This window comes from Choloepus didactylus, chromosome 8, assembly GCF_015220235.1.
Source record: "Choloepus didactylus isolate mChoDid1 chromosome 8, mChoDid1.pri, whole genome shotgun sequence".
Taxonomy (NCBI): domain Eukaryota; kingdom Metazoa; phylum Chordata; class Mammalia; order Pilosa; family Megalonychidae; genus Choloepus; species Choloepus didactylus.
In genome coordinates, this window is record NC_051314.1 from 89,267,652 (window position 1) to 89,285,881 (window position 18,230).

Here is an 18,230-nt window from a genome sequence, read left to right on the forward strand (position 1 = left end):
GGCCGTGGCCTATACCCTCTTTCTGTTTTTTAAGCAAGTCTTTGAGAGATCTGTGCGCTCTTTCAATGATTCCTTGCCCCTGAGGGTTATAGGGGATGCCATGTTTTAATTGGACATCCATGTTGTCACAAAATTTTTGGAAGGATTTACTAGTGTAGGCAGGCCCGTTATCCGTCTTTAACGTCTTTGGCTTACCCCAAGCTGCCCATGCAGCAAGGCAGTGTGCAATGACGTGGGAGACTCTTTCTCCTGGTTCAGCAGAGGCAAATAAAACTTGGGAGCATGTGTCCACCGACACATGTAAGTACTTGATATTACCATACTCTGAATGATGAGTGACATCCATCTGCCAAGTATCCCCTGGGGTGAGACCCCTAGGGTTGACCCCAACCGAGGGGACTGCTCTCTGCTCTGCACAATTGTTGCAGGCTCGGACAATATCTCGAGCAGCTGCACGTGGTATGCTGAACCGCTTAGCTAGGGTACCTGCATTGATGTGAAACTTGGCATGGAATTCTCGGGCTTGTTGATACGGTACCAGCGTCGGAAAGATGTGCAGCTGTCGAGTGGCTACATCTGCGCTATGGTTCCCCTGGGCCATAGGGCCAGGCAAACCTGTGTGGGCTCTAATATGGGTTATGTAAAAAGGGTGTTGCCTGGTCCATATAACCTCCTGTAGTTTGGCAAAGAACGTCCTTACTGTAGAGGAATGTTTAACAATGCCCACCGTTTCTAAAATTTGTACAGAGTTCACAACATAAGCAGAATCCGAGACGACATTTAAGGGCTCGGAAAGGCTTTCCAGGACTGCAATGATAACCTGCAGTTCTACCCATTGAGGCTTTTGTGGTTGGAAGAGCACTGTTTTAGGAGTGTCCCCCTCCACACAATACGCCCCTGTTCCAGAGCTGGAGCCGTCCGTGTATACGGTGGGGGCGCCTGCTAGTGGCCTAGGAGAGGTTACTTTGGGAAAAATCACTGGGTGCCGGGTGACAAACTGCAAGAGAGGAGCCTTAGGGAACTGATTGTTAATGGGACCAAGAAATGTACACCGGAGAATGGCCCATTGATCTATGCATCCGGTGAGTATCTCAAGCTGCTGGGAAGAATAAGGCACCCTGAGATTTTTGGGCTGCTGACCGAAATGCTGCACAGCCCTTTTAATGCATTCTAGGGCCAAGTCTGCAACCGCTGTAGGATAGTGCTCTAGGACTTTTTTGGGGGAAACTCCAGGGTGGACCCAGAGCAGCGGCCCCCGCTGCCACAGTACCGCAGTGGGCTGTAATTCTGTCGGCAGCACGCAGGCTTCAAAAGGCTCATCAGGGTCTATTCTCTTCAATGCAGCGCCACTGAGCGCCTGTTCCACCTGGCATAGTGCTCGCCTTGCCTCTGGAGTGAAGCTTCGAGGTGAGTTTATATTAGAATCCCCCTTCAACAGGTCGAACAAAGGTGTTAGTTTGACATTGGGTATTTTTAGGTATGGACGGATCCAATTGATATCCCCCATGAGTTTTTGTAGATCATTGAGAGTGTGTATATTGTCTAGCCTGAGAGACACCTTTTGGGGGGAAACATGAGTGGGTGCGACTTTCGCCCCCAGGAAAGTGGTAATGTCAGTCATTTGGATTTTTTCAGGGGCAATCTCTAGGTTAGCTTCTCTAAGACTAAGGACTAAATGTGACAAAACTGTTTTAAGAAGATCTGTGTCTCTATGGGCTAAGAGAATGTCATCCATATAATGGATGATTTTCACTTGAGGGAACTGCTGCCGAGTGCTAGCTAGCTTCGCAGCGACATACAGCTGGCACATGGTAGGACTATTAGCCATGCCTTGGGGCAGGACTGTCCATTCAAAGCGTTGACAGGGCTCCTCTTGATTACTAGAGGGCACAGTAAAGGCAAACTTAGGGGTGTCTTCAGGGTGGAGCGGAATAGAAAAGAAGCAATCTTTCAGATCTATGATGAAAATCGACCAGTGCTCCGGTAATGCCGAGAGGAGGGGCAGTCCCATCTGAACGGGCCCTAAAGGCTCCATGCAATCGTTAATAGCTCTTAGATCATGTAGCAGTCTCCATTTACCAGATTTCTTTTTTATTACGAATATAGGGGTGTTCCACGGTGACGTGGAAGGGGCGATATGGCCCTTTTCTAGTTGTTCTGATACTAGGGCGTGCAACGCTGCAAGTTTTTCCTGTGGCAAGGGCCACTGAGGCACCCACACCGGAGCCTCGGTTTTCCATTTTAGTTTTATAGGTGTGGGTGGGAATCTCTCCTCAGTGGCCCCTATGAAAAACCCAAGCCTCGTCTGTCAGACTTGGGGGCAGCTTGTATAGGCTCCGCACGTCCGTGCAGTGAAGCTCCTAAACCCTTGCCGGGGGTATACCCCATTTCTTTTAGCAGTCGCTTAGAGGTTGGGGAGTAGCCGCTAATTAAAGTAACGTCCATTTGGGTCAGAATGTCTCTTCCCCACAAAGACACAGGCAGGGCTAATACATAAGGCTGGAAACTGCCTTGGTGTCCTTCTTCATCGGCCCAATGAAGGGCAGCTGCACTGAGCATGGGCGCTGAAATTTGGCCTATTCCTCTAATGGGCTCTTCCGCCCTGCTCGTTGGCCAGGTGGGGGGCCATTCTTGTTGTCTTATGATAGACCGATCGGCCCCTGTATCGAGCAGGCCCAAGAAAGATCTGCCTTGCACCTTAATGGTTAGCATAGGTCGAGACTCCAGGGACATATGGAGTCCCTCAAAAATCGCTCCACTGGATCCGAACCCTTTTTTCCCCTCTCTGTCTGATTCTGCTTGGAAAGACTGCATGTAAGCTGGGTAAGAGCAGGAGCTGCGCCAGCTTATCACCTTCTGCAATGACTAAGGTGCCCCGCTGAGATTGAACCATAACTTGGGCACGGCCTGTGAAATCTGAATCTACAAGTCCTGGTATAACTGTTAATCCTTTCAGGGCCGTGGATGCTCTTCCCAATATGAGCCCTACAGTACCAGCCGGTAAGGGCCCCTTGAAGGAGGTCCCTACTAACTGGACACCCATGGAGGGGGTTAGTACGAGTCTGGAGGTGGCACAGAGGTCCAGTCCTGCTGAGCCGGGGGATGCACGAATTTGATCGGATCCTGTGTTGTCGAATGGCATGCAAGGGGGTCCGTCGAAAGGGCGGACCCCCTCTTCCCGTTTTTTGGAATCTGCTCGGGGCGGCCAGAGAGGCGTCTACCCTGCGCATCGAAAACCGATTTACAGTCTTCTGCGCGGTGGGGGCCTTTGTGGCAACGGCCACACGGCCTGGTTGCTGCACCTGGTTCGCCAAACCGTTGAGTGGCAGGGGGTTGACGTCTATTGGGACAATCTCTCTTAAAGTGCCCTGATTGGCCACAGCCATAGCACCCGTTAGACTTTGCCCCTAAGGTTCTCGGGCTTTTTGTAGCCACCTGTAGGGAGCTGGCTAGCATGGCAGCTAGACCTGCATTAGTTAAAGGGCTGCCAGCATCTCTACAGAGCCTGACCCACTCTGTCAAATTTTTTGCTCTGTTTTGTGCCAGGATAACTTTGCACTCCTTGTTGCACTGCTCAAAAATCATTTGCTTAACCACAGTCTCTGCTACTCCTGGATCTGAGAAGATTCTCTCAGCTGCGGTTTGCATCCTAGCTACAAAATCCGCAAATGGTTCTGTGGGGCCTTGGTGTATATTGCTGAGTGAGGCCTGAGCCTCTCCCTCACCTGTTAGCTTTTTCCAGGCACCCACAAAACAGCGGAAGATCTGGGCATAGACCTCTTGTGGGAAACCCGTTTGGTTCTGGGCATGGGCGCCTCTCCCCAACAGCATGTCAGCATTCCACCCGCCACGTCTCCCCGCCGCATTCCTTGCGGCCTGCTCTTCAGCTAACTCCTCAAACCATGCTTTCCAATCTATGAATCGGCCTGACGGCAAGCAAGCACGGGCTAGCTGAAAAATATCTGCGGGTGTATGATTTAGAGCAGAGAGGTTCTCGATCATGTTCAAGGTATAAGGGGCATTGGGGCCATACTGATGGACGGCCTGCCTCAATTCCCTCAATAGTTTGTAATCATATGATTCGTGCCGATTGCCACCTTGGGGATTGATAATAACCGGGTACATTTCTGAGACTGGCTGCGGCTCAAGTGGCTGGTAGCCACCCAGCATGCCAAAAGGTCTAAATGTTGTGAAAGGGTTCCATCTCCAGAAATGTCTCCCACCACTACCTAATGGCAAAGGGTCCTGAGGGCCTGTATACTCGGGCGGGGGGTACGGCAAAGGTTGCCCCTCCCCTGACCGACCCATCGGGGTTTCCGGGTCTGGCAGCAAAGGATAATTACATTTACTGGGCATGGCCACTAGAGGGAGCTCTCGGCAAGGTCCTTTGGTGGGACCGCCCAAGGCGTCAGTTGGGAGCTGGGGTGTCCCTGGGGGTGCAGCGGTAGACATTGGCGGGGCGGAAGGCCGCACGGGTGTGGCGGGAGGCTCCTCCCACTCAATTAGCGGGGATGCTTCCGCCTTCTCGTCAGTATCGCTATCTGACTCTGAGTCAGAGTCACTGGACTCCGGCGGTTTGCCCTTACAGGAGCCGTCCGCTGACGAAACTGACTGGGTTTCTTGGAGCGCGCACCGTGCTTCTTGCAAGACAGAGGATGGGCTTAGGCCGGTAGCCGATTCTAGTTCAAGGACCGCACGGACGGTCTCCCATATGGGTACTAGAATCGGGTCCATACACACGCCCGTCTGGCGCGCTCGGTCTATGTCGCGACCGAGCTTCATCCAAGAGGGTAGGCTAAGGCTGCCGGTGCAGGCAAACCAAGGGGCAAAAGTATCAACATCATCAAGAAAACGCTGAAGGGAGCTTTTCCTGACCGAGATACCCCGTTGTTTCAAAAGGTTCTTTAAGGGAACTAAGAGAGGTGAACTTCCGGACTGCCCCATGATTGCAGTCGGCACTATACTTCAGTCACTCGGAGAGCTCTTCCGAGTCCCCCGGGGTCACCTGAAAACCCACGGGCCCTAACTATCATGTAATAAGACGCACTCACCTTCTCGCGTTGATCAGGCGCGGGAAGTCCGCCGTAAGCTCGACGCGCAGCGCTGCTCTCCTCACAGAGGGACCGTCGAGAGCGAGGCAGGAGGAGGAGCTTCCCCGTACGGGCCACCACTTGTCCGGCGCTGCCCCGCTCGGTCCCCGGTTCCCGGCCGGCAAGGGGAAACAGGGAAGGAGAGAGAGAGATGCAGACTGCGCGAACTAACCTGGTCATGAATCACGACTCGAACCACACGGCAGTTGTGAAAGCAAGCCCTTTACTACAGCTAGATGAACATTCTGTGTTACTGGTTCCCACACGGGGCACGGCGCCTCGTGGGAGAGCAGCCTCGATGTGGCCGTCAGGCACGGCTCCTTGTGGGCTGTCTCACCCTACCCCGTCCGGGTAAGACCTTTTATACACAATTAACAACCAATAAGCTTCTAGGCTAGTATCGCGTATACAGGATTTCGATTGGTAGGAGCGGGTGGCGGATACATGCGTCACTATGCGGAAACAGGATGCAGGCGCCATCTTGGCTCACTCGATGGGCGGGGGTAACTCTAGAGCAGGCTGCAGCGCATACGCTAGGCCCGATTCGGGAGGCGGCTTTCCACAGTTTACAAATGGGTTCACACCAAAGGAACACAGATTAAGACTTGAATGTCTCTTCTATGGGTATATGATTCAATCCCCAACAGTAAATAAATCTAAGAAACCATATACAAAATATTTCCTCTCTACCCCTAAATTTTCCTTGGGTTGAGGTTGTTTGCTTGGGTTGAAGCTGTCATGTTATGGGACATACTCTCAGTTACTTATACCACTTTCCTGTTCAAAATAAAATGTCTTCATTTTATACAAATAAATGGCCATGGCTTGGAATGTACTTTTATTCAGAAATATGTAATACTTTTGTCTGGTTCCTTAAAATAATCTCTGTTTAGAGTTTTTGTTTTAGATGCTATGTATCTTTATGACAAGAAGGTGGTTACAGCTTGGAGCAGGGCCCTTAGGCTAAAACCCCATGGTGACAGGGAGGGGGTGGGGTGGGGTGGGGTGGGATTGTAAAGCTGGCTAGAGGCTTACCTAGCCTTTCAAAATTGTATATACATATTGAACAGAGAGAGGAAGCATTCACAAACATTAGGTTCCGCACGGAAATTCTCTAAAAGGGGTGGGGTGGAGAAGATCTCTTTCCCTTTCGGCAACAGGGGAAATTCTAAATGTTTTAATTTAGCCATACAGTGCCCAGGAGCCATGCAGATGAGCGGACACCATGTAGAGAAGGCAGAAGGCAGTCCCAGGGCTACCAGGCCCCCTGTTCCTCACCATCTGAGGTTACAGAAGCCCTTTTCTTAAACGTGTAGGCGTTTTCTTGAAGAGGAACAAGGAGAAGGAAATCTGAAGGTGTGAGCATTTATCTAGATGATACCAAATTTCCTTAAGAGCCAGCTTAAAGAATGTAATAGAATTGAATTTATCACATAGGTCTAAATTATTTTTTTCTCTTGCTGTCTAATCGGATGGGAACTTGTGAAAAAATATAGGGCTGTTATGAAAATATGTATGTTGCATTTTCTTTGCTCTATTCTTTATATCTAATGCCTAGATTTGTGCTCCCGCTGGACAACTTTCTATAATTCCCTTGTGCCATTATTTTAAATTTGCATAATTGGCCTTGGCCTGGCCCATTTGTGGGAAAAGCAAAGCAAAGCAAACCAAAAACACAAAAATCTTTTCAAGCACAGGATAAGTCACTCTACCTGTTTTCAATTCTGATATATGCATGGCCAAAGTATGAAATATATAAAATATGTACACTTAAGAGCTAATATCGAGTCTTGAGTACAATGGCCATAGTTTAATATATAAAAAATTTATGACTTTGTTTGCCATGTTCCATTTTCCAGCCTCCCTCTCTCCCCCCAAAAGAATTACATCATCATACATATTCTACCATATCTCTGAGGAAGAACAAATATATATTTAGGAACAAATATTCAACGTTTGGCTTACACTGATCTCAGATCTGGGAGCCCTTCTTTGTTACTAATGTAAAAGGTTCACAGCCAAAAGGGTAAAGTGTTGGCTAAATTAAACTGCAGAGAAAAGAATAATTAAACAGAATAACACTTAAATAAAAAGAAAGCCATTCTTTCAGAACTAGTTACAAGGAGAGAAGCTCCCCTGAGCATAGCTTTGAGTGTAATTATTTCAAGCTTCCTATTAAACACTATGAACCCTCGCGCTTTGGCATGCCTGTAAATATCCCAGCTGACAGTAACACACAGTAATGGCCTTTTCAGCTTCCTATAATGGGTCCAAAACATTTGATACTGGATGTAGCTGAACTTTTCTAAAGGACTTTGTTATTAAGCCTATTTTCCTTTTAGAAGTAGTGAGTCCAATTTCCGGGAAGTCCAGAATAAATTGTACTGAAATGCCTGGGATTTTGACGTTAAAAGAGCAGTAATCGGACTGAATGCACAAAACTTCCCTCAAACCATGTAACTCAACAATTATTTAGAAGAAGAAAAAAATGAAGTCTCAGGCATGGGCTGTCTAGTCTCAGGAGACAGTCCTTCATTTACCCTTGTTTATTTGTTTCAGAAACAGCTAATCTAAATTTGCATATAAAGTTTCTTCAACTTGAGTATTTTGAAAAGTCACCAAAAACCAAACGATATTATTTTAATAAGTTTTATGCTGAAAAATTCTAGTGCCAAACCCAAATTCCTCAATAAATCAAGAGATTGCTTATAAACTTTGTTTTCATTCTTGGGCAAAGTTGATTTTATTTTTAAAAATTGAACATTGTCCAGCCAGAAATACCTCATGACTTTGGACATTAAAAAAAAAAAAATCATTTTGCTTTACTACTTGGTTTGGAAAGTATTTGCTGGTAAAACTCCTGCTATTTAGCCCAAATCCTAGGACAAGTTCACAAGTTTGACTCCTGGGGTATATTACTAGGACAGTGAAAGATGTACTTCTTATTTTTGAAAAAAGCAATAAAGGTTTGGATAGGCCAAACAGGATACAGAGTTTAAAAATAGCTCCTACACAGAGCTGGGTACTCAGTGGGAAACTCAAATATTGATTGATGGAAGACCAACCTTTCCTGGAATATGTGCAATAAAAGAAACCTTTAAGCAAAATCCTTAAAATAGAAAATAAAGGCTTGATGGTAGAGATGCCTGTGATTACTTTGTTCAAAGAACATTTGTAATTTTATTCCAAATTCCCCTTCTAAGGGACTAGAACTCACTATTGTTATTACCCAAAGCCCAACATTAACTTTGAAAATCAAAAGGGACTTAAAATTCTTCATCTGGGTAAAGAGATTTACTGAATTTTTAGTGTATAACAGAATATACAGCTCCTGAGAAATGTAAACGTCGGGACAGGGGAGTAATGAGAGAAAAGACTGGAAATGCACATTGAACACCAAGCTTGGTGTTATAAACCTATTCTATAGATAAAGGGCAGCTATTGAAGATTTTCAGTTAGCAAAAGAAGATGGGATGGGAACAGAATTTTAGGAAGAGCTATCTGGCCTTCAGAGGCCCAAAATACTTAATTTCAGTGCTGGGCTTAACTTAGGCATGGGAAGGCTAATATGAAATATTTCTTCTTGTTTGTTCAAATGTTTCAACAACAGACAACTACATAAACAGACCCTAAGCCAAGATCTCTTCATGGATGATCTGACTTAATTCCATCTGAGACTCTAAAGAGAACACTGCTGTGATGCCCATTTTACAGATGAGAAAATTAGATCTAAAATGCTTAAATAACCTGCCCAAGAGGATATTTTCCTAGCAAAGTGGTTTACCTGGAATTCAAATCCAGGCAGGCTGGATTCATAATCAAGAGTCTACCTTCTCAGCCAAGGTGCTACACTGCCTCCCAAATCAAAAGCTAAAACAAAACATCCGATAAGGACTGTTTTATATTTTAGCATCCTTCTTTGGATAATGACAAGGGATAGCTTCACTTTTCTTTTCTTTTTCTTTTTTTTTAAAGCTGTAGTTTCTAGGCTTTGAAGCAAAAAAGAAAAGGCAAAATGATCCAGCCATTTTCATGACGGTCATCATCATTTTCTACTTTCTACTATTTTAGATCATTCTCCATTGTTTTCAGGTGTCCATGGGTAAGATTTTAGCCGCAACAGGGAATGATGGGATCTTCAGAGGAATAAAGCAATTGTATCAGAACGTCAGAGAGAAATGTCCCTCTGCTCCAGAAGAGTCGTAGTAAGATCCCAAAGCACATGACGGAAGTTTACAGATCCACACAACACCCACCAACACAGGCTGAACAGCAGAGAATCCATTTGTAACTCAACATACCAGTGAATCAAATGACCTCACGTGTTTGAAGTCCTCTGAACACTATCAAGTGCTATACAAATGTCACTTGTCTTTTGCTAAATCAATTCTTCAGAAGTGTAGGCACTATAGAAAAAGACAGCAAGGCCATAAAGCTAACGTAGATGGTACTTCATTATCGACTCTGCTGTGAGGTTCTGCTTTACAGCAAACCATCATGGGATATGTTTAGGTATCCTTAAAAAGGGGACTGGCTACTTGATGACAGTCCAACACTCTATGCACGATAGGCTGCGTATTTGAATCAACTGTAGAGCTCTATTTAGTGTTATAAAAGAGAAGGACACTTAAAAACTCTCATCAAGTCATTTAAACTTTCTGAGCCTCAATTTCCTTTTCTGTAAAATGGGCATCATAGGGTTGTTGTGAGATCATAATAAATGTATATGAGGAAGCTGCTGTAAGAGCCTATTCATTCATTAGTATTACATTCAGTTTTCCTTATGTGAAAAATACAGACCAAGACATTAATCCAATACGGCAAATTCAAAACCTGGGCCTCTGAGATTCCTTTTGTTTCCCAAAAGGCCTCTTTACCATCTCTTTGCAACCAAATTGGAAGGAAGTAACACTTCATCCTGAACAAATTCTCTGTGTCCTTACAATGTTTCCCTTGCCCCTCTCTCCGTTTTCTCTATCTGGTCTTTTCAAAGACTCTTAAGCGACAGCAATCATATATCCAGCCATCATTATATTTTATTACCACAAATAGTGCTCTGTAATTGTCTCCCAATGGTCTTTATTTTCCTTTGCTCATAGAAATGTGCTGAACGATGAGTCAAACTCTGGTCTAATGGGTGGAAATATGATGGTTTTCTCAGAAAATGGAATAGAGAACAGTCCTTGGTCAACCCACTATCTATATTTAAGATCTAAGTGCCCCTTTAAAAACTTACCAAGAATGTTGTGTTACTATTAATATGCATTCTCTGAGTACTATGGAAGAAAACACCCATAATTTAATGCCTAAAGTCTGACAATGAGCTCCATGTTAAAAAGATTCTCTGTGATGAAATGACCTAAAATAACCAAGTCCACTAGTACATGAATGAGAAGAGACAGGGAATTTAGGAAAACTCATTTCCACTGGATCTTCTTTGGAAGAGACCATCAAAAATCTTGTTCTCTCTCCATAGCAGAAATAATCTAAGGGGTCAATAATTACATCCTAAGCTTGTGTTTGGACACTGTACCAGACCTCATGAACACTCTTCTGTCTTCCTCAGTGTTTGCATGGTGGCCATTGTTTTTTTCACATGGGCCCAGTCTATAAGATTATTGAGCTAGTAAAAGACTGAGTTGGGATTGAATCCAGTATTCTGATTCCAAAGTTCTGTGGTTCTTTGATAAAAACTTCCCACATGGGGTCTTCCAGGAATGTCTTCTTCAGCACTCTTGTCTGCTCCTCTCTCTTCTTTCTTCATTATTCCTCCATGTTCCTTAACCTCGCCTGATCTCCACTGCATCCATCTCCAGTCCCAAGACCATGTTGGGCTTTACTTAAAGAGCCCCATGTGGCCTTTTATTTCCTGCTGGAAGAGTGAGGGTGGGGGTTGGGGGAACAGTCTCAAATTGCCTTTCCTGAGATCAACTCCTTCATGTTTACAAAATTCGCTAAAGGCCAATAGCAGTTCAATGTGTCATTCTTCTTATGGTCTTTTGGGTCTTATTAGCAGGCAGAATAATGTCTGAGTTTACTAAGTGGAACAGGTAGGTAGAGGTGGGACAGGATTCGGGCAGGATATCTCTCAACCTGCACATTGGCTGTGCCAACATAGGAGAGTGCTGCAATGACAACTTTGGCCATGGGTGGGGGGTATAGACAGATACCTTGTATTTCTGACTCTGGCTGAGCAGAGGTTTGAAAGACATAAACATCAAGACATATTTGGTGGATGGTGAATAGAAAAGTTATTTGGAATAGCATTCCTGCTATTGTCTCCTTTGTTTTTGCCCATATCCTTTTCCTCACATCCATTTCCATGTTGACACTTAGATGCACCCAGACATGAGGCCCTGGGTCACCCTAAAAGGGAGAAGAGCTCTTTCACTTCTACATCCAACCATCCATGTTACTTGCACACAGGATCATTAGTGGGTCACAGATGCTGAGAATGGAGCCTCTGGGTATGAAATGGATTAGGATGAATAACTGTAGCACCATTTGTTGGTGTTCAAAGCATCAGAGTTCTGGAATTCTGTGGCCCAGCAGAGAAGAGAGGACATCAGCCCTGCCACCCCAGAGGGTTGCACTGTTCCCTGGTGAGTGACCTGCCTCTCCAGGCACCCCCCTACCAAGAGACAGAAGCTCAGAGATTTGTGTGGCCTGTCCCTTGGAGATAAGGCCCCAGGGATGATTCATGCCTTACTTGCCTCCTTCTGCTCATTTTCATGTGACCTAGAAGTTCAGTTTCACACGCTGCTTTGCTGCTTGAAGCATTATCTCCTAAAATAATGAGAAACAGTCATTTCCCATTCCCTTCCCAGTGTTACGCCTGGATTTGTGGACTTATTTTATTCTGTGTCTGTGGGTACAGTTCAATTATATCTCTGTATTTTTCAGACATATAAAACTGAGGGCTTTATTTATGACTCAAGATATCTCTTTACAATGACAAAAGCAGAAAAAATAAGCAAGAGACATAGAAAGTAATACTAATAAGAAAGGACGCTCTGGCCAGGAGGGTCGCACGGCTGGAACACCAGCACTGATGAATGTCAGGGGAGTAGAACACACCTTCTCTGCCTGCCTTTCTCTCTCTCTCTCTCTCTCTCTCTCTCTCTCTCTCTCTCTCTCTGTCTCTCTGTGTGTGTGTCTCTCTCTCCTCTCTCTCTGAATATTCACTAAGTCCAAAAGTACACAGTGCCCCTGAAGTCAACTGTGAAATATTTGGATATAAATATAAAGGGGGAGAGAAGAACAAAATAATGTTTTTTTTCTGTTGAAGCCTCTCGAGACACAGAAAATATTATTTTTCTCCAAGGTTACTTTTCAAGATAAATCCATTTGAATCATGATAACAGAGAAGGTGGGGGGAGAGAGAGAGAAAGAGAGAGAGAGAGAGAGAGAGAGAGAGAGAAAGAGAGCAAGCACACCAGAATTATTCAAGTGAATTGAGGCTAAGGAGAAAATGAGGCATTAAAAATTTTTCCATCATTCTGTTTCCTAGAATAGAAAGCAAGATACACAATCTCTTTTAACAAAAAGCGTTGAACATAATGCAGAAAACTTGGAAAATGGAAATGGGAAATAGTGAAGCTGAGTACTTGGTTTCGGTAGAGATGACTTCTAGAGGTGACTTCCCAGAGTCCTTGAATGTTTAAGGTCACAGTGAACCAAGGATGCTGGGAATAGAGCCCTAAAGTCTGGGGAGGGGATTGTATATATTTTCTCCAGTTATTTGCTATTTCAGGTATAAAACATTAATCCATTCACTTTGCAAAAATTAAAATATTACCAGGTAAGGCTAAATTCTTTTGTGCCTACCACCCCAAATTAGTACCCTCTACATAGGGAAATCATCAATATTGTTTTGGTGAGTACAGTTTTTTTCATTAACACAAATTATAATATTCTATATGTATAGTTCTGCAACTGCTTTTTTCCATCAGCATTATATCTTGGAGATCTTTCTATGTCAGTACGTATAACTCTGTTACAATTGTTAGCATATGACACGTAAGTCGGCTATTATTTTTAACTGATGTATAATATTCCATAGTGAAAATGTGCTTTAGGTTATCTGACCATTCCCTTATTAACGGGTGTTTTGGTTTGCTAAAGCTGCTGAAATGCAATATACCAGAAATGGGTTGGCTTTTACAAAGGGGGTTTATTAGCTTACAATTTTACAGATCTAAGGCCATGAAAAATGTCCAAATTAAGACATCGACAGGGGATATGTTCTCTGAAGAAGGCTGCTGGCATCTAGGGTTCCTCTGTCACATGGGAAGACACATGGCAATGTCTGCTGGTCCCCCTGTCTCATGGTTTCTGGTTTCAATGGCTCTCTCTCTCAGCTCCTGTGGGTCCTTCTTAGCATCTCCGGGGCCTTTCTTTCTCTCTCTCTCAGCTTTTCTGTCTTTTATCCTCTTCATAAAGGACTCCACTAAAGGATTAAGATCCACATTGAATGGGCTGAGTCACATCTCAATTGAAACAGCCTAACCAAAAGGTCCCACCTGCCATAGGTCTGCCCCCACAAGAATGGATTGAAAGAACATGGTCTTTTCTGGGGAACCTAACAGATTCAAACCAGCATGATGGGCATTTAGGATATTTCCAATTTCACACTTACATATCTTAAACATGACTTCATAGTCACATGTGCAAATGTTTCTCTAGGGAAGATACTGAAAAACAGTTATTGGAACATAAAGTATGTGCCATTTAGAATCCTGTTAGCTGGATATGAGAATACACATTTTCCTACATGCTCTGCTTGAAGTTAGTTAATATTATCAAACATTAAAATTTTTGCCAATCTGATGAGTAAAAAGAATGGTATAGCATTGTATTAGTTTTCATTTCCTTGATTATTAATGGGATTGAGCATTGTTTCTTCATATGCTTAATGCCCTACTTGTATAACTCTTCTGAGAATGGCCTGCTTGTATTTTTTGTCCATTTTTACATTAGATTGTTCTCCTCTGCCCCATTTTTAGAGATATTTCTTTGTCTATACCAGAAATCAATTTTTGTTTACCATATATGTTGAAATATTTTCCTAGTCTGTCACTTTTCTATCTCTGTGTGATATAATTTATCATATAATGGGTTTTAATTTTGAAATAGTCAACTTAATCAGACCTTTCTCTTATAGTTGTTTGTTTCTGTATCCTAAGGATTGACCTACTCTAGATTATACGTGTTTTCCTTTATTTGTTTTGAATATTTTTATGTTTTTAATTTTATATTTAGGACTTCAGACCAGTTGGAATTTATTTTTTTACTAGCATGAAATAAAGATATATCTTATTTCTTTTTCCAGTGGATAGCCAGTTGACCTAACACAACTTATTAAATAGTCCACCCACTGTTTTGAAATGCGACCTTTAGCATATACTAAATTTCCATAGTTTCTGTACTATTCCAGAGAACTACTTGTCTATTCCTGCTCCAATACTATACTGCTTAGATTACTATTTTAATAAAGTTTGATTCTGGAAATGAAAAGTCCCAGAATTTGTTCTTCATTTCCAAAATTACTTTAATTATCGCTCTTCATTTACTTTTTTTTTTTTAATGAATTTTAGACTGATCCTGCACGTTAACACGAAAAATTCTTTGAGAATTTTCAGTAGGATTGCATTAAGTTTACAGATTAATCTGTGGAGAACTGAATGTTTACAAATATTGAATCTTCTCATTCATGATCGGTTATATTCATCAGTAATATATTATACTTTTCTCCCATAGAGACTTGCATATTTTTGGTCAATTCATTTAAGGCACTTTATAGTTTTGTTGCTATCATGAATGATATATTTTTCCTCTATATTTTTCTATTGCCTTTTTCAGGTATATAAGAAAGGTACTATAAGAAAGGATAGACTTTTTTAAATCCTTTTGTCAAACAAATTATAAAGAGTAAAAACACTTATTCTTTTTAATGCTGAGAAAGTTTCTTTAAGTCTATTAGAAGAGTGAACCTAAATATATGCCAGAATTTTGTTTTCCATCAAGAAATCAGGTCTGAGGGGGTTAAAATGGGGAATTTTATGTTGTATATATGATATCACAATACAAATTTTTTAAAAAAATGTAGAACTGTACAACACAAAGAGTGAACTCTAATGTAAACTATGGACTTCAGTTAATAATATAATTATAATAGTACTAGTTCATCAGTTGTAACAAATGTACCACTCTAATGCAAAATGTTAATAATAGGAAAACTGTGTGTGTGTGTGTGTGTGTGTGTGTGTGTGTGTGTGTGTGTGGTGGGGGGTGGGGTACATGGGAACTGGGAACTGTACTTTCTGCATGATTGTTTATCCAAACTTTCAACTGCTCTAAAAAATTTTTAAAAATAAATAAATAAAAATTAAAATTTTTTTAAATAAAAAAGAAGTCAGGTCTACTCCCACCAATGTTTGGAGTAGCCCTGGGTATTCACTATTGCTCTAATTGTTTTAAATGCAGCTTTTGCTACTCTTCTTATCCTTCTTATGAAAATTAAATCTAATAAGGCCAAATAGATATTAACCTTGATTTACTACCCTTAAAGGTAGATGTATTTTTAAAACAAATCAGTAAGTATGAATGTTAGATACTGTGAAGTATATAAAAATGAATAAAATGTTTTCCCTGCCCTAATGGAGCTTACAATAGAATTAGCAGTGGCAATAGACTTTACTGAGTTGGCCAGGAAAAAAAAAGATGGAAGAGTCTTCTAATACCCCTTGCCTGGCTTGCTGATCTTTTAGTGCCTCTCTTTTCATTGGGAATATCAGGTGCTGAAGGAGAGATGTTTTGGAGGAGGCAGGGTCCATTTGTAACCCTTAAATCACAGTTCACTAGCAGTACCACTTCTGCCTATAGCTAATGATCAATTGTATTAAAATTGATTGAAATGATTACAGATTTAGAACTCTCACTTCACAGAAGACAATGCTAAAGATGGCATGCACTTCCAATAATAGTTGTAATAAAACAAAAGAGTTATAAGTAAAAACTAAAGCAAATTAAATAGTATATTAATATTAGATCAGATCATAAAAATTCCTTAGGTAGCCAAAGAAATTGTTTAAGAGATAATCTACTGAACTACTAATCACTTGCTTAATCATGAGGGAAATTGCTACTGATGTTTTGAAAGCCTTGTAGTACCAATTTAACAATCCTTCTTTCCAAATGTGACTCATTATTTTTTCAGCTTGGATTGTTCCAGCTGAATCTTAGTCATTACTGGACATTGTTAGCATTTTCTCCAGAGAATAAGGCACATACTTCCAAAAATATGAGTATACATATACAAATATGTACATCTGTATTAATAAAAGCTGATATTTTATACAAATATTCAAAGTATTTATGTGTATATATACTTAAATACATATTACACCTATTCAGATGTATATACATATGCTTGCACACAGACACACATGGAAAGAGGCACACGTGTATGTTCATAAATGAAGACAGAATATTTTTTGTCCATCTTTACTATGTATTCTCAAATCCACAGGGGTATAATCAACAGACTATTGCTAATGGCTCTTACTTTTTTCCATTTTCAGAAGTGAAGGAATTAATCATCTCTTAAAAGAACTTTTCTCAGTATGAAAAGGGGAGTAATTGCTCACTTTTTGTAGGTGCATTAAGTTTTTGGGGGGAAATCACTTGAATCCACTCAATAAACTACCTTTTTCAACATGCTGAATAGTATCCCATTAGTCTGACCAAGTTAATATAGCTTCAAAGAGGAAATAATTCATTACTCTTTCAGAGGTAGAAAAACTATTTTTCTATATTTTGCTACTCATTGGCCAGGCTTGTTAGATGAGGCTTACATTATTACAGTAAAAAGATGGAAGTGCATGATGGGTGAAAAATGATTCCACTTACCTAACAACAGCTTGGAAACTGAAAATATATTTCAGAAGTTAAAAATGGGTTTGCAATATTCCATTTCTACTCTTCCTCATTGGCTCTTTGTGATCAAGGGCACACGTTTTCAAGACAGCTGGAAGGCTTTAGGGCATCTAACCTGGAAACTGAGTGCACTAACTAGTTTATGATGGGTATGGCCCTCCAGTCTTGGCCTCTGTAATCCTATAACAAAAAGCTTTTGGGCCAGGAAGTATATTCCAAAATGGAAGGGTGGTGTTAGACTTTTTAATGGCCAAGAATAAAACCATGTATTTATATTTGATGTTTAAAGAAAGAATTCCTGTCTACAAGTCTGTAATTCTTACTAGAAGAGAACTAGAGCTGTCTGTGTTCTAAATGTCATAATAGCTGGCGTCTAAACTCAGTAACAAATAGACCCCTGAATTAGCTATGGCTGAAACCGGAGTTGAATTAATCTCGCATTCATATAAGAGTACAAATGGGTGTTTCCGGTTGACAGGTATATCTCTTTTATGCAGTGTCTCCAGGACCCAGGCTCCTCCCATCTTGTGGCTCCGCCATCTCCAGGCCCTCATTGTCATCCGAATCCAGCTGGCAGAGCAGGGGAAAGAGGATGGAGCAGGCATAGCCACTTTGTAGAAGCCTTGGCCCCAAAATGCCATGTATCACTCATGTGTTTCATTGCCTGGAACTCAGGGATGCAAGGGATGCTGGGAAATGCAGTTTAGCTATGTGCTTAGAAAGGAAAGAAGACCATGGACTCTGGTGCACAGCTAGCCATCTCAGGCATGGATGTTGTTAAGCTATTGGATCTGAAGGAGAGATCTCAGAAGGGGGGTGGGACCATTAATGGTCTTGGGAAAGATGCTGGTTTCTACACAGAAACCAAAAGTGAGACAATAAGGTCAAAGAGCAGAGGGCAGCCAGTCTCTGTCTGCCTCTCAATTCGTTTCTTTCTTTTTCTTAGAATTGACTGAAAAAAGTTGAGATATTTAAAAGGTAGTTCAGGAACAAGAAAGTAAAGAATCCAGGCAACATGTCTATGATTCTATCTCCTGGTATGTGGAAAGATAGGGTCATTGTGGGAGTGAGTGACCATCCCCATGTATTTTGAATATCTTCACATTTTAATAGTTCTCCATCTACTGAGGAACACCCAAAAATAATTATGTTTTCCAACATGTCTTGCTATTAGGATTTTGATATGTAATATAGATATTCCAA